Here is an 18,438-nt window from a genome sequence, read left to right on the forward strand (position 1 = left end):
CTGGTTTTATTTTGCAGGCAATACTAGTAGAAGAATAGTCAATGGTTGACAGGGATGCCTTTAATTTGAGGTATGCTCCCCCCCAAAAATGAAAGTCTTCTCTTTCCAAAAGAGAAAATTTCATCTCAGGCATGGCATGCTGCTAGAGCAGAAGAAAAACTCAAGTTTCTTGTAAAAATCTACTATTTTCAGAGACCCATGTGAAAAGTAGTTATTTATCCTTCTGATTACCCTCACTCCAATTGCCCTCCCTGAAACTATCGGGTAGGCATATCTGATTGGTTATGTAGCATTCTGATGCCGTTCCAATGCCCTCCATCATCACTGATTGGGAGCTAACACCCATATGACCAGGCAAGTGGAAAAGCAGTAGAGTTCAGGTGGGAAATTGTACCAAAACAGAAGCCATCAAGGGAAACAAAGACACTGAAAAGGAGCAAAGGAAGATGATGATTCACACACATCTGACAGGTGCTAAGTAACTTAGCAATGCTAGGATGATTGTGTTATCACCAATTACCACCTTTGTGAATAGTCACTGAGCTAATTTTGCATACATTTACCTGCGTACAAATCCCTGCCTTCTGAGTGTAACACTCCATGCATCCGATGGAATGGACTTAGGTCACAGCTAGACCTAACGTTTATCCTGGGATCATCCGGGGTTCGCCCCTGCCTGAGCACTGGATACCCTGTGTGTCACCTAAATGAACAGGTTTGACCCCTGGATGATCCAGGGATAAACCTTAGGTCTAGCTATGGCCTTAGTCTACAAAAGCTTATGCCAATGAATTTGCTAGACTTGTATGTGTCTTTACTTATAGTCTTTTGTTTTTGCTGTGACACACTAACAAAGCTACACCATGGAGGTTTTCACTATTACCGTATTCGATTCTATGACACACTTTTTTCCCTAAATAAACAGCTCTAAAAATGGAGTGCGTCTTAGAATTGATGGCATCTTAGAATCGAAGAAATACAGTAAGAGGAAAAGAGGACGCTCCTACAGCAGCCTCGAGCCATGCGAGCGAGGAGGAGCTGGGAGGGTAAGCGCCTGGTTTTTTGTTAGTCAAATTTATTCGTAAGTCCCATTGATTTCCACGGGACTTACTCGTATGTCGTTGTCCCCTGGTGCACAGACAAGTAAAGAGCGGGACTGGAGAGTTAAGCATTTTAGCTTCTTAATCGTGTCTTCTCCTCTCTCTCCCCGCCCAAAAATATTGTTTACTCTTTGTTTCTACGCCCTCCCCCTTCTTCCCGCACAAACGGCAGTTTCTTCTCTCACAGAGGGAAAAAAGAAAAGGACACAACCATTAGAAGAAAGCGCGGAGGGGGGGAGGAGGTTGGCTGGGCGGTGAGGGAAGTATTTCTTTGATTCTAAGACGCCCTTTTTCCCCAAATAAACAGCTCTAAAAATGGGGTGCATCTTAGAATTGATGGTGTCTTAGAATTGAAGAAATACGGTACCACTGCTACAAGGAAGCTGCCTCATATGAAGTCAGACCATTGATCCATCTAGGCCAATATTGTTGACACAGACTGGTACTAACTTTCCAGGTTTTCAGGCAGGGTTTTTCCCACTCCTACCTCGAGATGCAGGGGATTGCGCCTGGCACCTTTTGCATGCAAAGCAGGTCCTCCACCCCTAAGCCACAGCCCCTTTTCATAGCTGACATTTAAATTCTCTCCTATGCAGCAGCAGCACCATTGCCAACAGCAGCAACAGCGTTTGTATGAGTGTTGAAACATCAGTGAGTATACAAACTTTAATGCCTCATCTGTAGTTCTGAAATGGTACAGCTCAGCAAGAAATGCATCTTGTGGGGCTTTGGTGTAAAATATATATTGCACTTCTATCTTGTACGAACTGAATAAGTGAGAGGTGTATACATACAGAAATCACCTGGCAGTTCTAGGAGGGAAGGTAACATCACCTGGGATTGTTTAGCTTGGAAAAAAGGAGGCTAAGAGGAGACATGATAGAGGTGTACAAAATTATGCATGGTGTGGAGAATGTAGATAAGGAGACATTTTTCTCCCGCTCTCAAAATACTAGAACCAGGGGTCATCTCAGGAAACTGATTCGTGGGAGATCCAGGACAAATAAAAGGAAGTACTTCTTCACACAGCGCATAGTTGAATTATGGAACTCACTACCACAGGATGTAGTGATGGTCACCAATTTGGATGGCTTTAAAAGGGGGTTGGATAAATTCCTGGACGTGAAAGCTAACAATGGCTACTAGCCCTGATGGTTGTGTGCTATCTCCAATATTCAAGGCAGTAAGCCTGTGTGCACCAATTGCTGGGGAACATGGGTGGGAGGGTGCTGTTGCACAGGTGTCCTGCTTGTTGACATCTGGATGGTTGACATCTGGATGGTCACTGTGTGAACAGAGTGCTGGACTAGATGGATCCTTGGTATGATCCAGCATGGGACTTCTTATGTTCTTATCTGCCCTAAAACAAACATGTCTGTGTGGGACAAGATGGCCATCTCCTCAATGCCTCCAAATTTTACACAATGGCATCCAATATCGATTTTTATCAAATTTTGTTCATCACATACGATTCTCAAATACACATTATACTAGTAGTTCTTAGTCTTTAGGCTTTCTTTTGAAACAAAAGGAGGACCAATCAAACACTTTTGTATAGCCAAGAGTGGCCAGTTAAAAAATAAGTCCTGAAAGCACATGTGAGAATCCACCCTTCATTTTGACTTTTGACTTCCTCATTTTGCATTATAATAATGTTAGCAATGCAGATCCTTAAATGTAGGCACTTTTTGATTACCACTGAAGATAAATTATTCTTGATGCTGCATTAAACTAACAAGAATGACAGCTCCTATTCGCCACTCCAAAATATATTGGTGGTTGCAATGAAAGCAAACAAGTCAATTAAGTTGTAATAAGCACATCTTTTATTCATTAACTTACCAATTAAGATGCAGCTAAGAGTTATTAAGAAAAGGACACATTGTCCTCAAAATCTAATCAAGGGACCTTTCTTGTTGCAAAACATCTGTGGAATCCGCACTTTGATGAGGCATTCCAACAGTTATGCCGTTAGCTTTGAGGAAAACTCAGAGTCCACTTTGTGTTTTCCACACAGAGATCACATAAGGGCTTCTGTTCATTTCTCAATCTTAGAAGAGAAGGAGTTTGCCACAGAAACTGATCATGAGGAGACATTTTCTTTAAAAATACACAGAGGGATGTTTCATACCCAAACTGGCCTATACTTAAGGGAAGAATCACGAGAAAGAGATGCTACACCTACAGGTGTTTGTTCATTGTACAATTTCAGACTCAGCTTCCTGACCTCTAATTCTAAGCAGACTACCTATGTGTTGTCTTCTTCCATACATACTTCTGATATGGGCCAAGTTTATCAAATGGGGTTCTGCTCTCTATGCCCTGGCCTTTGGAGGTAAAGCTAGCAAGTATTGTGAGTAGGGCCTTTTCAGTAGCCACAAATTCTGATTTTGTGGAATTTGTTTAGGGTGGCCACATATGCCTCACCAACAAAGAACAAAAGTGAATGCCAGTTTGCATTCACAGCTGTCAATGCCAGGCATGTATGATGGGGTATAAATTGGGGAAAATGAATAAATACAATAGAAGCAATGACTGAAAATACAGTTTTTATATTTGGAAAATGTCCAGTTTTCTTCACCTCACCCAAACTTAAATGCACATTCACACATGTCCATTTCCCAGGAAGAGGTGAAGAGGACAAATGATAGCCATGTGGGTAATTTGTCACATTATCATTCCGCCCTAAGAGCTAAAGTAGGAATATGTTAAATGCATGTTTGAAACTGGGTCTTGTTTTTCTTAAAAACAAACAAACTTTTAGGAGTGGAGAATCAAAATCAGAACCTCACCATAGAGGGGGAAGAGTTTAACAATCTCCCCATGTACCACAGCCCATTGAAAATTGCTCCCTTAAATCCTAATCCTGACTTTAAAAAAATGAAGAAAATAAAACTGTTCAGAGTTCCCAAGTTTGGGCATAATAGATAACTTTGGCTGAATGCAAACTAGCATCATTGGGCTAATGAGGGAACACAAAATGAGGTGGGATGGAGCAAGGGGGAGATGTAGAGCCATGGTTTATGAAGTCTATGACAAATGTCCAAACACAGTTATTAAGTACACACACACATTAACTGTATTGTCTAATGTAGCCTCTAACACCACCAAGGCTCCTTGGTTGTGACCTCCATATATTACAACTATCAGAGAAAACAAAACTGTGGGAAGATAAAACTGGAAGGGATCTGGAATCAACTGGTAAAATAGTACAAGACCAGATTTATTTATTTGAGGTCACAATCCTATGCATACTTATACAGAAAAAAAGTCCTACAAAAGTAGAACTTTTCTTCTGTCTAAACATGTATAGGATTGCACCCTATAATATGTCTATAATCTCCTTTTAACAATGATTTAAAACTACACATATCTTGGAGTTGGAGGACCTAATGCTGGAATAAACACAGCAAAAGACAGGAATATTCTAACTTTAGTGGATAAGAGAAACCACTTTTTTTTTTCTGCCAGTTTTTCATCCAGGATATTATAAAACAATTATTATAGAACTTGAAGGTGTCATGGACAGCTTGATAACAGTGCAAGAGTGTCATTAAATATCCATACAGAGTATATTTTAAGTCTTTCCATTGGAGCCTGCTGTTATGGCTGAGGACCCATTTTTCATATGTCCTATTCAGGAGAAAACCATGCGTGGAGGGGTTACAGGACACCCCCTACCTCCCTATTATTAAAAATGATCAGATGTGGGAGTGGTAAAGAACATTCCCTGATCAGAGTGGATCACTTGGATCATGTTTTGGGTTTTTACGTGTGCATATATTCCAGATTTTAAGATTAGCATCCAAACTAGGGATTTCCAGATTGTGTGAAATCCACCCCATGTGTTTTTCATGGGTTGTGTGGTATCTTTCATTCTGGTGTCTGACCACAGATGAATTCGGGTTTTACAGAAATAATTCTGTAAGAGGTTTCACAACAATTTACACAAATTACATTTGTACGTAATATTTAATGTATTGTCCCCCATTCCATTCAACTTTTCCTCGCATATATTTTCCAGGATTGCATATGTGTCAGCAGAAGCCTGCGCAGTTTCTTACAAATACATTTGCATAAAATTTGGGAAAGTGAAAAAAAAAAAAAAAAAAGATCCCAAACTCCGCAGACTGCACGGTCTGAGGTGGCCGGGCCGCAGTGGATTCCACAGGACAGATTCTTAGAATTCTGAACTCACTTTAGTCCTTCTCAAATTTTGCCAGCATCCCTAGTCTGAACAGCTTTACCATCAGAACTGTAGCTAGGTGACTTTATCACATGCTTTAAACTTGCTCCTAGATGCCTAATATATTAGAACAACAACAAAGCCTGATTCTAAACAAACAAAATCAAACTCTCCCAGCATGTGCAGCGTTGCATTTTAACCTCTCATAAGTAATGGCACCACAATGACTATAGCAATGAAATGGAGCTTGTTTCTGTACATGCTGTTCTCTGGGTGGTCAGTTGGGACCCCAAGTCCAGCCCTGGCTGCAGCACTGTTTACTATGGCAATGCACACAGATGCAAATGCTCCAACTTGCACTATTCTTCCTATAGCCTTCTGGGCAGCCCATGGTCCTTGATCTCTTTCAACAAAGTTTGGGCTTAAGAACATAAGAACACAAGAAGTTCCCTGCTGGATCATACCAAGTCTCCATTTAGTCCATCATTCTGCTCACACATTGGCCAACCAGCTATCCACGGGAAACTCACAAGCAGGACATGAGTGCAACAGCACTCTCCTACCCATGTTCCCCAGTAACTGCCTGTGATACTGCAGGCAGCATATAGCCATCAGATCTAGTAGCTGTTGATAGCCTTCTCTTCTAGGAATTTGTCTAACCCTCTTTTAAAGTACTCAAAATTGTCATATCATAGGCATGATCCTGGATACTCATCTATGTGACATGATATAGTTCCCATTTCAAATGCCATCCATTTCTAAAAGACTAGAGCCCTATCCAGATTTTCCCGTACCCACTTCCCTTAATGAATGACTGGGAAGCGGAACCATACCACACAGTTCTGCCCCTGAAGTCACACGTAGCACATCACCTCCACACACAGTATATAGAGTTAAAATGTGCAAACGGGGAGGGCTACGTGTGTAAGGCACAGATGCCCATGGAAGGATGATGTGCCTACTGCAATCAGGGCCGGTGCCAGGCTTTTTTGCGCCCTAGGCAAGGTGAGCTGCTTTCACCCACCCCCACCATATCCCCCCCCACGTAGGCGGAGACATTGCCTGAAGTCCTCCTGGCTGAAGTCCTCCTGAAGTCCTTCCATCCATCCCACCCCCCACCCCCAGCATCCCGGCTTGGGTTTGGCTGGGAGCCCCCAGCCGAAACCAAGCCGGGAAGCTGGGGGAGGGCGGTTCATTTTTGTGAACCGCCCAGAGAGCTCCGGCTATTGGGCAGTATAGAAATGTAATAAATAAATAAATAAATAAATAAATAAATAAATAGACGACTCCATGTGCTGACGTCCGGCACATGCCGGATGTCAGAACGTGGAGCCACCCTTCCCCGCCCCCCAGTGTCCCGGGTTGGCTTCAGCTGGGGAGCAGGGTGGAAGGCTGGGAGGGCGACTTCCGGGGGCGCTTACCTTGGCGCTCTAGGCGGCCGCCTAACTGACCTCTATGGAATCACCGGCCCTGACTGCAATAGTGAGGATGGAGGGTACTGAACATGGCCCCACTCCCCTGTCTCATGTAAGTGAGTACAGGAATGCCCAGATAGACTTATATAGTCTTCCTGAATACATATTTATCTGAAAATAGGATTGTAAGCTGTTGAGACAAAGCAAACTCTTTAATAGGCACATCTTTTGTACAGCAACTGATTTATGTCAAGAAAGAGTCTGGAGAGATGATGGTTCAGTGAGCCTGAATTGGAGCAAGGAACTTTGAACGGGGACACGCAACTCTTTCAGTAAGAATTATGAGAAAATTGGATGCAGAAGACTTTAATACACATAGATATACTTGAATATGATTTCCACACCAGAGGCTTGTTCAGATGTGTTCACCCTCCTGTGGTTACCTGCAAAAAGTCCCTGCTTGTGCTTCATGCAAGGAGGCTGATATAGAGCTTGAGCTATTTCAATCATATTTTCACTCTATTTTTGGATGTATTTTTCTTTTGACAGCTCTTTTTTCTATTTTTGTCCAAGCTTTCGATACCAAGCACTACTCAGAAGTACATATGACTGAATATTTGTTATGCCTCCAGGGGACTATGAAATCCCTAAGCTAGTCCACAGGACACAGCTCGGGGAATCCTCTGAGCCTTGACAAAAACAGAAATTTGCAGCCCCTGAGCTAGTCCACTAAGACCACGCTCAATGAAGCTCCTTGGTCCAGCTGATCAAAAGTTCATCTAGAGTCCCTTCATATACCTTACAGATTTTCTCCATTTTGCACTGCTGCAATTAGAAATCAAATCTGCATACTGTTAGCATGTACATATGATACTAGTGCACTAATGCTGCATGTGATTCAACTGGCCTATCAGGGACAGGAAATCAAACATTGCTAGCTACACTTGGGGACTACTGTTCTCACATGTGGAGTGCTGCTGTTCAGGATTTCAGCCACTCTAATACATTCCCCCCACCCCAGCTTTACCATACACACCCTGAGCAGTCAGTCAGTATGTTCAGACCTCATTGTTCAGCATGTTCAGACCTCATTGGGCTGTATTGTGTCCCCTCCCACTTAGGCTTTGTCTCCTAAAGATTTTTGTACTTCTGCAAACCTTGTGCTTCCATCTCATAGCTTACTCTTGTGTGTGAATGATGCTGTTTTTGGCTAAATAAGGACCGACAACAGGAGTCCTCCCTAACAATATACAGCAGCCTTCCTAACCTGGTGCCTTCAAGATGTTTTGAAGTACAGCTCTCAGTATTCCTGACAAATGACCATATTGGCTGGGGCTGATGGGACTTGAAGTCCAAAACATCTGAAGGGTACCAGGATGGGGGAGGCCTGTGTGGATTGCCAGCATGCACAAAGACATTATGGTGACAACCAAGGGCTACACACTGTAGACTGTATGTAAGGATGGCATAGGGATGGCACTAAATAAGAAAGATATGTCTACTGAACAACTGAAGTAGTTAGTCTATATTTGTGCTGTACTTAAGCCTTAAATTTATAAATAGATGGTTAACACTGTTGTACTATAATATATTTTACACAATGTAATTATGGTGCCTCTTTTCCATTCCTGTAGTTCATAGCAGTGATGGGCTTTTCTGAATGAAGCTTTTAACCTGCATCTTTACTGAAGCTTCTGCTTCCAGATTCTTTGCGGGATTAAGGTCAGCTCCTTTATACATTCCCCCTGCCCCTGCTTTTCTCTCTCTCTCTGCCTTTCAATATGTTCCATTATACAACCATTAGGTGGCACTGTGGAATAGTGGAATTGAGCAATTACACTAGATTTCTATGGGATTAAAGAGTTCATATATATATATATATATATATATATATATATATATATATCCCACTCACCCATTATGAAAACACACACACACACACACACACACACACACACACACACACACACACACCATGTGATAATCCTTGCAAAGCATGGGAGAGGCCCTGAAGGATGAAAATATTGTGTATAGGACCTGCAAACTATTGTGAGTGAGCAAGCACAAATACATAATAAAAGCCTCATCTAGAAAGGTTTTATATGAACTATAGTTCATATGGTTCTCTGTTGTGGTGCCCCATTTATGTCCTCCCTAAGGAAGCTTGCCTGGTGCCTATATGGTTGTATTTTCAGTGCCAGATGAAGATATTGCTTTTATCCCAAACATTTTAGAGACATCTTTTTTTGAGGGTGTATGGCTGTTCTTATATATCCTCTGCAGTTTGCTGCATTATTGTATAATATGCTTTTAATCATTTGTATTGTATTTTATGTTATTCTTTGAAGCATTTGTAATTTGTCTAGAGAACATTTACTATTAGGCAGATTAAAAATAAATAATCTGCCAGTCTAAGCACTTCCTGACCAAAGACAAATATATACTGAAAGAGGTGCCTGTATGTGTTGAATGAAGGGTCCATTGTGAGAAGATTAAGATAATTATGCAATAAGCTGTACTAAGTCTCATTAGCAGTAGCCTCATTATGTCTGTAGAGTGATATTAATGCTAACAATTATCAATATTAATCAAAAGCAGTTCTGAGTGATTTAGGGCAGAGATTGTTTGAAAAATGTGTTTGCTGCAAGCCTATGAAAGCTGACAGTTTCTAAAGAGACCATTACTTGAAAGGTGAAGACCTTTTTATTCTCTAAGCATTTTAACAGCCTATAAACTTAATTTTAACTTTGCTGTTTTAGATCTGTGTTTTAAATTTGTATTTCTGCACTGCTGCTGATTTTATTCTGGTTGTGCTTTTATATTGCATTTTATATCATGCTTTTATACTGTTTGTTGTATACTTTGAATGGTTTTAATCTTTGTGAACTATGCAGAGAGCTTCGGTTATTGGGCAGTATAATAATGCAATAAATAAATAAATACTAAACTAGCTGTACCCAGCGTAACATATGCCGTTGTAGCATATCAGCCTTGGGCCGGCCGCCCAGCTTGCATGAGATTAGGCCGGGGCCGGGGCTCGCAGCAGGCGAGTGGCCTCCCACCCAGCCACCAAGGGCCCCGGTAGTGCCTCACTCATGCTCCAGACCGTGGTGCTGTCCCCTTCGTGGGGTGGGGAGCGAAGAAGCGGGCGTAGGATTACCTTGAAAAGCCTGGAGGAGTCAGGCGAGGGGCTTAGCAACCTGTATCAGCTGATGTTACATGTTGTTACTGTTGCTTAGCAACCTGTATCAGCTGAAGCCTTTACGGAAACATACCTAAACATTTTATAGAGAGAGAGATGGCTGCATGTAAAGATTGTTGGCTGTTTCCTCAAAAACGGTGCCTATGGGGCGAATCCATTGCTATCTGTTGGCTGGTGGAACAAAAATCACTGGCAGAATGGATCACTCCCCACATATGGCCCAAACCAGCTCCTTCCTATCTTTCCTCTCTCATCTCACACTATTGCCTCGTTCGTGTTCTTCGCTCCTCTGATGCCATGTTTCTTACCTGCCCAAGGGCCTCTACTTCCCTTGCTCGGCTTCTTCCATTTTCTTCTGCTGCCCCTTATGCCTGGAACGCTCTTCCAGAACATTTGCGAACTACAAGTTCAATCGCAGCTTTTAAAGCTGAGCTAAAAACTTTTCTTTTTTCTAAAGCTTTTAAAACTTGATTTTGATCTGACTTTTATCCTGTTAGTTTTACTCTACCCTGTGCCTGTTTGGTGCATTCTCTTCCCCTTCTTATGGTTTTATTATGATTCTATTAGAATGTAAGCCTATGTGGCAGGGTTTTGCTATTTTATTGTTTTACTCTGTACAGCACCATGTACACTGATGGTGCTATATTATTATTATTATTAATAATAATAATAATAATAATAATAATAATAATTGTGGGAGGTGCAGGGGGAAAGATAGGAAGAACAAGTCCTGTTGCATGAGTGGGGGTCCATTTCCATAAAAGTTGGATGTAGCCAATTGTTAGATTTTGTTTATATGCACATTAATTTCAAAGTAATTAATGAAATAATCAATTCACTTAAAGATGATTAATGAGGTAAACACACTTTAATTGGATGACAGCCTTAATCAGAACAAATTGTACATTTTCCTTGCAAACAATGAATATGGGATGTTTAAAGGCAGGTAAGAGAAATAAAATAAAAGTCATCAACAGAAGTTTCATTTTACAAAACCCAAGAAATCTTTCTCATGAAAGGGTCCCTTACTGCAACAGTCACCACATGTTCAAAGAGATAGATGTTACAGCTCCAGAGAAACTATTGGTTAATTTAATTACAATGCCATGAAGTTTGCCATTGATTGGGGAAAGTGCGGGACTTCAAGAGAATTAATTACACTTGATAATGGTTTCAGAATAAAATGAGTTTTGGAGGCAATCAAGAACCTTAATAGAGAGCAATATACAGTTCATGACAAGTATTTGTTATGGTGGGAGGCAATCTGGATAAAGAAAGAAAAAATAATAATGATCCCTATTAAGTGAACCAGAGCAGTCTAATAAGGGTATGAAGGAGGCTATTACCATTGTTGAATTTATTTATTTATTTATTACATTTATATACTGCCCCATAGCCGAAGCTCTCTGGGCAGTTTACAGAAGTTAAAAACAGTAAACATTAAAAAAAATATATACAAAATTTAAAAACCATCAGAAATATAAAAACAACAGTATCCATTTAAAAACAACAGTTCTGGGGTCCATTAGAAAACAAACTTAGCGTTGTTAAATGCTGTGAAATGCCTGGGAGAAGAGAAAAGTCTTGACCTGAAAAATGCCTGAAAAATAACAGTGTTGGTGCCAAGCGAGTCTCATCAGGGAGATTATTCCACAGTCGGGGGCCCACCACCAAAAAGGCCCTCTCCCTTGTTGCCATCCTCCAAGCTTCCCTCAGAGTAGGCACTTGGAGGAGGACCTTAGATGTTGAGCGCAGTGTACGGGTAGGTTCATGTTGAGAGAGGCGTTCCATCAGGTATTGCGGTCCCAAGCATTGAAAATGTGTCATATGTTCCAACACTTAGAAATTTCTAATATCTATATAACATATAGAGCTGAATTAAGCATGGCCATTCCAATCCATTTATTTCCTATGGGAACAAGGTTCTAGAGGATTGTACAAGGCCCCAAACAGGCATTTCTTTAAATGCGTGTCTAGAAGCTAAGTCTTGTATTCACATTTCTATTCTATGGTAGGTGCAGGGCTCCCAGCCCCAAACAGGACCCTACCATTTTAAGCTCAAGAATTCCCCTCCTATGCCTACTCTAGAGTAAAAATGTAAAGGAGACATGGCTGCTAGACATGCATTAAAAGTAATGTCTGTTTGGCGCCATTCATAACAGCCAAAGATTCCACATGTGGGTAGTTGCCCCTTCATTGAAGGGACTCTTCATGTATCATTGCACACATAACACTTCAACCATGAGTATTGTCCAAAATGAATCATAATGAGTGTACCACAACTGCGCACATCAGCTTCCAATTAGGTTCTGGGTACAGGGCTGAATACAAAATATCATGACCCCTTAGTCTTCAGGGTTATAAAGATTTTCTTCTCACTGGTCCAGTTTGCAGGCAATGGTAACAATGACAACCAAGGATGCTGGCTCATTAACATGAATGAGCCAGCATCCTAGATCACACAGCTCAGTTGTTCCTGCTTGGCTCCTCCACAAAGTGAAGTGCTTGGCTCAGTTAATTAGTCATCAAGGGCGAGCATGTGTTCGTTAACCATGTTCATGTCTACTTTGGCCTTCAGAACTAAACTGAGAGCTTGTGCAGTACTTCTAAGTCATTGTATGCTCCCACAGAGTCATTCATATTCACTGCATTCTGAACCATGTGAATGATGTTCAAAGGTATCCCTCCATCCTGTAGATCTGGGGTCTCCAAAATGGTGTCTTTTTCATGATGTATTTTCTGTTCTATTTTGTAGATATTCACAATAAAAAGGAGAAAATGGTGTCTGAGGCCACCAATGTGGCCATGGACATCTCTGTTGGAGCCCATCAGACTCTCCACCCCACTTAATTTTTATGTTATTTATTGTTCGCTCGAAATTCTTTACTCATGGTTGTTTACGTGTTCTTTAAATGATGTTGAGATCCTCCACTTTCACTTCTGTTTTTTAAGAGCACTTTCCCAGGTATTTCTGTTTGTTTGTTTTTAGAGTGGGGGAAGTTGAGTATTATTAGTGAAACCAAAAGAAAATGTACTTTCCTACTTGTGTAATTGTAATATTCCATTACACCACAATCCCATTTATAGGTTTTATAGCAGAAAAGGAGGAAAGAAAACACTCTTCATGTAATGCTCAGGTCTCAATTCTGTGGTGAACCCAAAAGTAGATACAATGTATTAGTAGTCTTGTGTAGAAAAGCTCTTTATTTCTCAAGATTTTTTTAAAAACTTGCTTAGTGCGAAGTGAAACTTTATTTGGGTTCAAAAGAATGGTTTTGTGTTCTGGCATTCAGACCACACTTTTGCCTTGTACTGAGGTTCTTGGACAAATTCTTTTCAGTTTAACCTCACCACTTTGCCCTCTGGGAAATGAATGTTTTGTGACTGGTTATGTCCACCATATTAGCCATTTTGTGAATGGGCAAGGCCCTTCATGCCAGCAGCCATTTTTGTGAGCGCTCCCGTAACACTCTCTCACAATTCCATATGTGCCTAGTAACCCAAGACAGCCTTACTCTCCAGCCTGCAATGTTAAAAAGGTTATCACAACTACTTATGTAGTAAGGATACAGAATTTGGTCTATTTTTGTATTCACCCATAATCCAGTCTGTCCTAATTTTAAGTTAGTTTGAATTTGTTTTTTGTGGGTTTTGTTGTTGTTTTAAAATACATTAAAATTCACACTAAAAATGCATTTTCTCTCAAAATACACCCTTTTAAATATATTCTCTCTGAAAAATATGATATACATTTTGATACTTTTTTGAGCCACAAACTGCTAAAACGAGTGGATAACTTGGTCAAAACCGACACATTACTCCAGAAGATGCAGATCAGGACAATTCATCTCAGAATTCACAGAGACTGAATTCCTAAAGCATCCCCAATATATAGCACATACCCACCCTTACTGAAGTTCCCTGAGTTGCAGAATATATATCACTGGGATCAGTATCATCCATTTTAGCACCTGTTACTTGAATCACTGACTGTGCTTAACTCTACCACTTGAAACCTGTATCACTCTGGTTTCCTAGGATGGAAACAGGAGGGGGGAAGCCACCTGCTGTTGCAAATAACAGAAGGGATTTTCCTCCTGTTGTGTCTTGGTTGTTTTGTAAGACATCCCTGATTCAATCACTCCCAGTTTCAGTCTTTTCTGTAATTTAAATGTCCCTTGTAACTCAAGGAGGACTCAGCTCAGCTCTGACAGCAGCCGAGCGATGACAAATACCTCTCATGTGCGTGACTCTGACAGAAATGATCCACACAGTCAAAAGGGAATAGGAGAGGGTACATGAATATCTTGCAATGTAGAAGAAATGTGCCAGCATTCCTGCTATCGCTCTGCTTATGCTAACATGCCACTTCTCAGTTGTCTAGGCATAGCTGTGACAACAGTGGTCTCAAAGGTGATTGCCAAGCAAATTGCTGAAGATTATAGTTGAGGAGGCAGACATTAAGCAACGAATTTCACCATAATATACAATATATCTGCCTTAATCTTTCAGACCCATTACCGCAAGGGGCTCAGGGCTGTGCATTCCATAGTATCCTCACGATAAACTTGTGAGGCAGTTTAGGCTGAGAAATAGTAACTGGTAGTGGTGCTTTCAGTTAGATTAATCTAGAAGGTTCATAAGTTTAGCATGTCCAACGAGTTTAGATTTCATCCCAGCAAACTTTCATATTTCCATGATTAAAACCAAGGTCCATGATTAAAACCAAGATTTTCTTTGTATGCATGTTCTGCATGACTAAGCATCCACCTTTGAAGATGCTCAGAAGTCGATTGCTGTAACCCTTTACTTCCCAAAGCAAATGAAAAATTACCATTAGCAGTGCACCTGGATGCAGAATGATATTATTGTAACCCTTATTGTTACTCTAAAGTGGGAGCAATCTCCTCTTGCAAAATGCTTTTTGTTGATGGAATGGCTGCTCCTTCAGCTGCTGCCTCCACCCATGGCTAAACATTCACATTAATGTAGTAGTCTTGTACTGTAAACATAGCACATGTGATAAGAGCCATTGGAGGAGGACACATTACATCGTGATACACAGTGTAGAAAAGCACACTATATTGTAATTTATCCCCATTGATTTCAATGGGAGAGGGTTATACATTTGGAAAATAAGCAGAGCTGTCAACCCAACCTAATCTTGCTTATTTGGAATTAAGAATGAAAAGATTTGTAATGCCATAGATGGTTCGAACCTGCATCTCTTAAACTGCACAGAGATCAAACGTATTTATTATTTTATTTTATTAAAATATTTGTATCCCACGCTATATCACAAAGATCTTAGGGCAACATACAGATAAAACCATACAAACAATATAAAACAATAAATATACACAGCTAAAAACAAATTAAACCATTAATAAGCTAAAACCAGTATAGAATTTAAAAACAGTAAAACCAATTAAATCAATTAAAACTATGTACAGGCTTGGTGAATTTAGCCATCAAAAGCTTTGTTAAAAAAGCCACGTATTAACTTGGCGCCGAAATGAAGCCAGTGTTGGCACCAGTTGGGCTTCCAAAGGTAGGACATTCCACAACCTGGGTACCACAACAGTGAAAGCCCTCTCCCACGTCCCATCGTAGCATATGTCTCACATTGGTGGAATGCGGAGGAGGACTCCTACAACAGATCTCAAATCTCGGGACAGCATATATAGGAAGAGGTCTCAAGTATTGACGTCCCAAGCCATTTAGGGCTTTAAATGTCATTACCAACACCTTGAATTCTGACTGGAAGCAAATAGGCAGCCAGTGCAATTCCTTTAAGATTGGTGTTATATGGTCTCTGTGAGATGTACTGGTCAGCACTGTAGCTGTCATTTTCAAGGGCATCCCCACGTAGAGTGCATTGCAGTAGTCTAATTGGGAAGTTACCAGTGTGTACTACTGTGGCTAGGTTATCCCTGTCCAGGAAAGGCTGTAGCAGGTGGATCTCCCAAAGCTGACCCCAAGAACTCCAGGCCACAGTGTCCACCTGGGCCTCCAGTGACAATGATGGATCTAGGAGTACTCCCAAGCTACATACCTGCTCCTTCAGAGGGAGTGCCACCCCATCCAGAACAGGTTGCTTACCCAATTCCCAGACTCGGGAACCACCAATCCACAAAGCTTCCATCTTATCAGAATTCAGTTTCAGTTTATTAGCCCTCATCCAGCCCATTACAGCTTCCAGGCACTGGTCCAGCACCTTCACTGCCCCAGCTGATTCCGATGACAAGGAGAAGTAGAGCTGAGTATCCTCCACATACTGATGTCACTCATATAGTAGGAGTGGTGAACCTCAGGCCCACAGACCAAATCCAGCCTGCTTGGGGTCCCAATCTTTTTCTCCCAGGTTCCCCAGATGACCATGCTGCTTTTGCCTGAGCATCAAACTTCTGATAGTTTCTCAGTTTTTGCACATTTCTCCCCATTCTAAAAGGTTGAAATACCTCTTGTAAGATTTAGTTGCTGACAGGAAGAGCTATACACTAAGATATGCTTCTATCTTGACCCCATTTTGCCTTCCGCCCCACCCAGCACTAGAATGCAGCCTCTGAGAGCTTCTCCAAAATTGAACTTGGCCCTTGGGGTGAAAGAGGTTTAACAAGCCTAACATATATGCAAGGTCCCCCGCCCCCCAAGAAGTAAGAAGTTAATATGCAACTTCAAGTCAAGAAGTAATGAAAGGACACGTTGGTGTGATCAGGCTTCACAGTGATTTGGTTTCAACTTGTGTATAAAGTCCGGATGTGTTTGCTGATATTTTCAAATTGTGTAAATAATCAAATGTATATTTTACAAAGAATGGGTGTAGTTAAAGATTGAAAGTAGAGAAATGCAGCAGCAAATTAGGCAGGTGTCTGTAATGAAGGCAAGAAACACCTGAGTTAATTGATGTCAGTTTGCTAACAGTTTAAAAAGGGGGAGTGTCTTAAAGAGTTGGGGGGGAGGGGGTTGGAAGGAGGAAAAGAATGGATGAAAGGAACATTGCTGTAGAAAGGAGTTGGATGCAAGGTTGCTGATACCACATCGTTTGGCTGGCACGGGAGGAAAGCTTCAAAGCAAAAGGTCTGAAAACTGAAACTCCCAGAGACTAATTGCTGGTAGGAAAGATTGTTTAAAAGTTCTCAGAAGAAAGGAAGAAGAATGCAGTCTGAATATGCAATGAAATGAATTGTATGTTGTTCTATTGCCAATGCTGAAAAGTAAAACTATACTCCTATTTGGTGTAAGAACTTATCTTTACAGCAGCATGAGGGAGTAAGCTGGAATCTGCTGACTCCTTCCTCTCGGGTGAGGAAAGAGTATAAACCCAACCCAACAGTGTTTTGGAGTATGGATTGAAAAAAAGAGTTTAATATGTATCCAAATCCTACAGATAGGGATGTTGTGGGAATCTGGTTGGGGCTGAAGCTTGGTGATTTCTCACCAGCTTGGCCCCCTGGATGCCAGTCCATGGATCTCCACACTTGCCTGACTCAGCACACACTGACAAGGGCAAGTGTGGGGATCCCCACTTGTCCAGGAGCTGCCATTTTGCATAAAAATGGCAGCTTGGCTATTTCTGTAAATAATAATTTGCATAAAATGATGGCTGTAAATAGCACAATGTCCTCAAAATTAGAGGCATACATGTTTTAATTAGACCATTCAAGCAGGATGGGGTGGGGAGAGACACTGGACACCACTTGCTGGGCACCCCTGGACCATCCAGCAGCTTGCCCAGTGTGGCGAACAGGGGTAGGGAAGTGGCAGGGGTCTGGCGAGCAGTGTAGGTGCGAGGTTGTTCTAGGGTGACCATATGAAAAGGAGGACAGGGCTCCTGTATCTTCAACAGCTGTATTGAAAAGGAAATTTCAGCAGGTGTCATTTGTATATATGGGGAACCTAGTGAAATTCCCTCTTCATCACAATGGTTAAAGCTGCAGGAGCCCTGCCCTCTTTTGTATCTGGTCACTCTAGTATAGCTCCTGCAGCTTTAACTGTTGTGATGAAGAGGGAATTTCACCAGGTTCTCCATATATACAAATGACACCTGCTGAAATTCCCTTTTCTGTGCAACTGTTAAAGATACAGGAGCCCTGTCCTCCTTTTCATATGGTCACCCTAGGTTGTTCACCCATCTGTACCTATATGTGCTTACTCAGAAGTAAGCAGCAGTATGTTTAATGAGGCTAAGGTAAGGGTGCACTGAATTGCAGCTGAGCAGCTGGAGACTATCCATGATAACTTGAAAGTCACATTAAATTCATTAGGGTGCATTTTTAAAAAAAAAAAAACGGACCCCAGAACTGTTGTTTTTAAATGGGTACCATTGTTTTTATACTGTTGTTTTTATGTTTTGGATGGTTTAAAATGTTGTATACTTTTTAATGTTCACTGTTTTTAACTTTTGTTAACCGCCCAGAGAGCTTCGGCTATGGGGCGGTATATAAATTTAATAAATAAATAAATAAATTCCCATGTAAGGAGTAAGCCTGCCCAGGATTCACAGCCCTAGCCAATTTAGATGTTAACAAAGAG

The 18,438-nt window shown here is 41.2% G+C and overlaps 1 protein-coding gene across 2 annotated transcripts in view; it reads right to left on the bottom strand.

Annotated features, from left to right (window-relative positions):
• BRINP3 (BMP/retinoic acid inducible neural specific 3) overlaps positions 1 to 18,438 on the bottom strand; it is a 297,011-nt gene that overhangs the window by 131,269 nt on the left and 147,304 nt on the right. The gene's annotated exons all lie outside the window — the stretch shown is intronic.

This window comes from Elgaria multicarinata, chromosome 1, assembly GCF_023053635.1.
Source record: "Elgaria multicarinata webbii isolate HBS135686 ecotype San Diego chromosome 1, rElgMul1.1.pri, whole genome shotgun sequence".
Classification (NCBI taxonomy): Eukaryota; Metazoa; Chordata; class Lepidosauria; order Squamata; family Anguidae; genus Elgaria; species Elgaria multicarinata.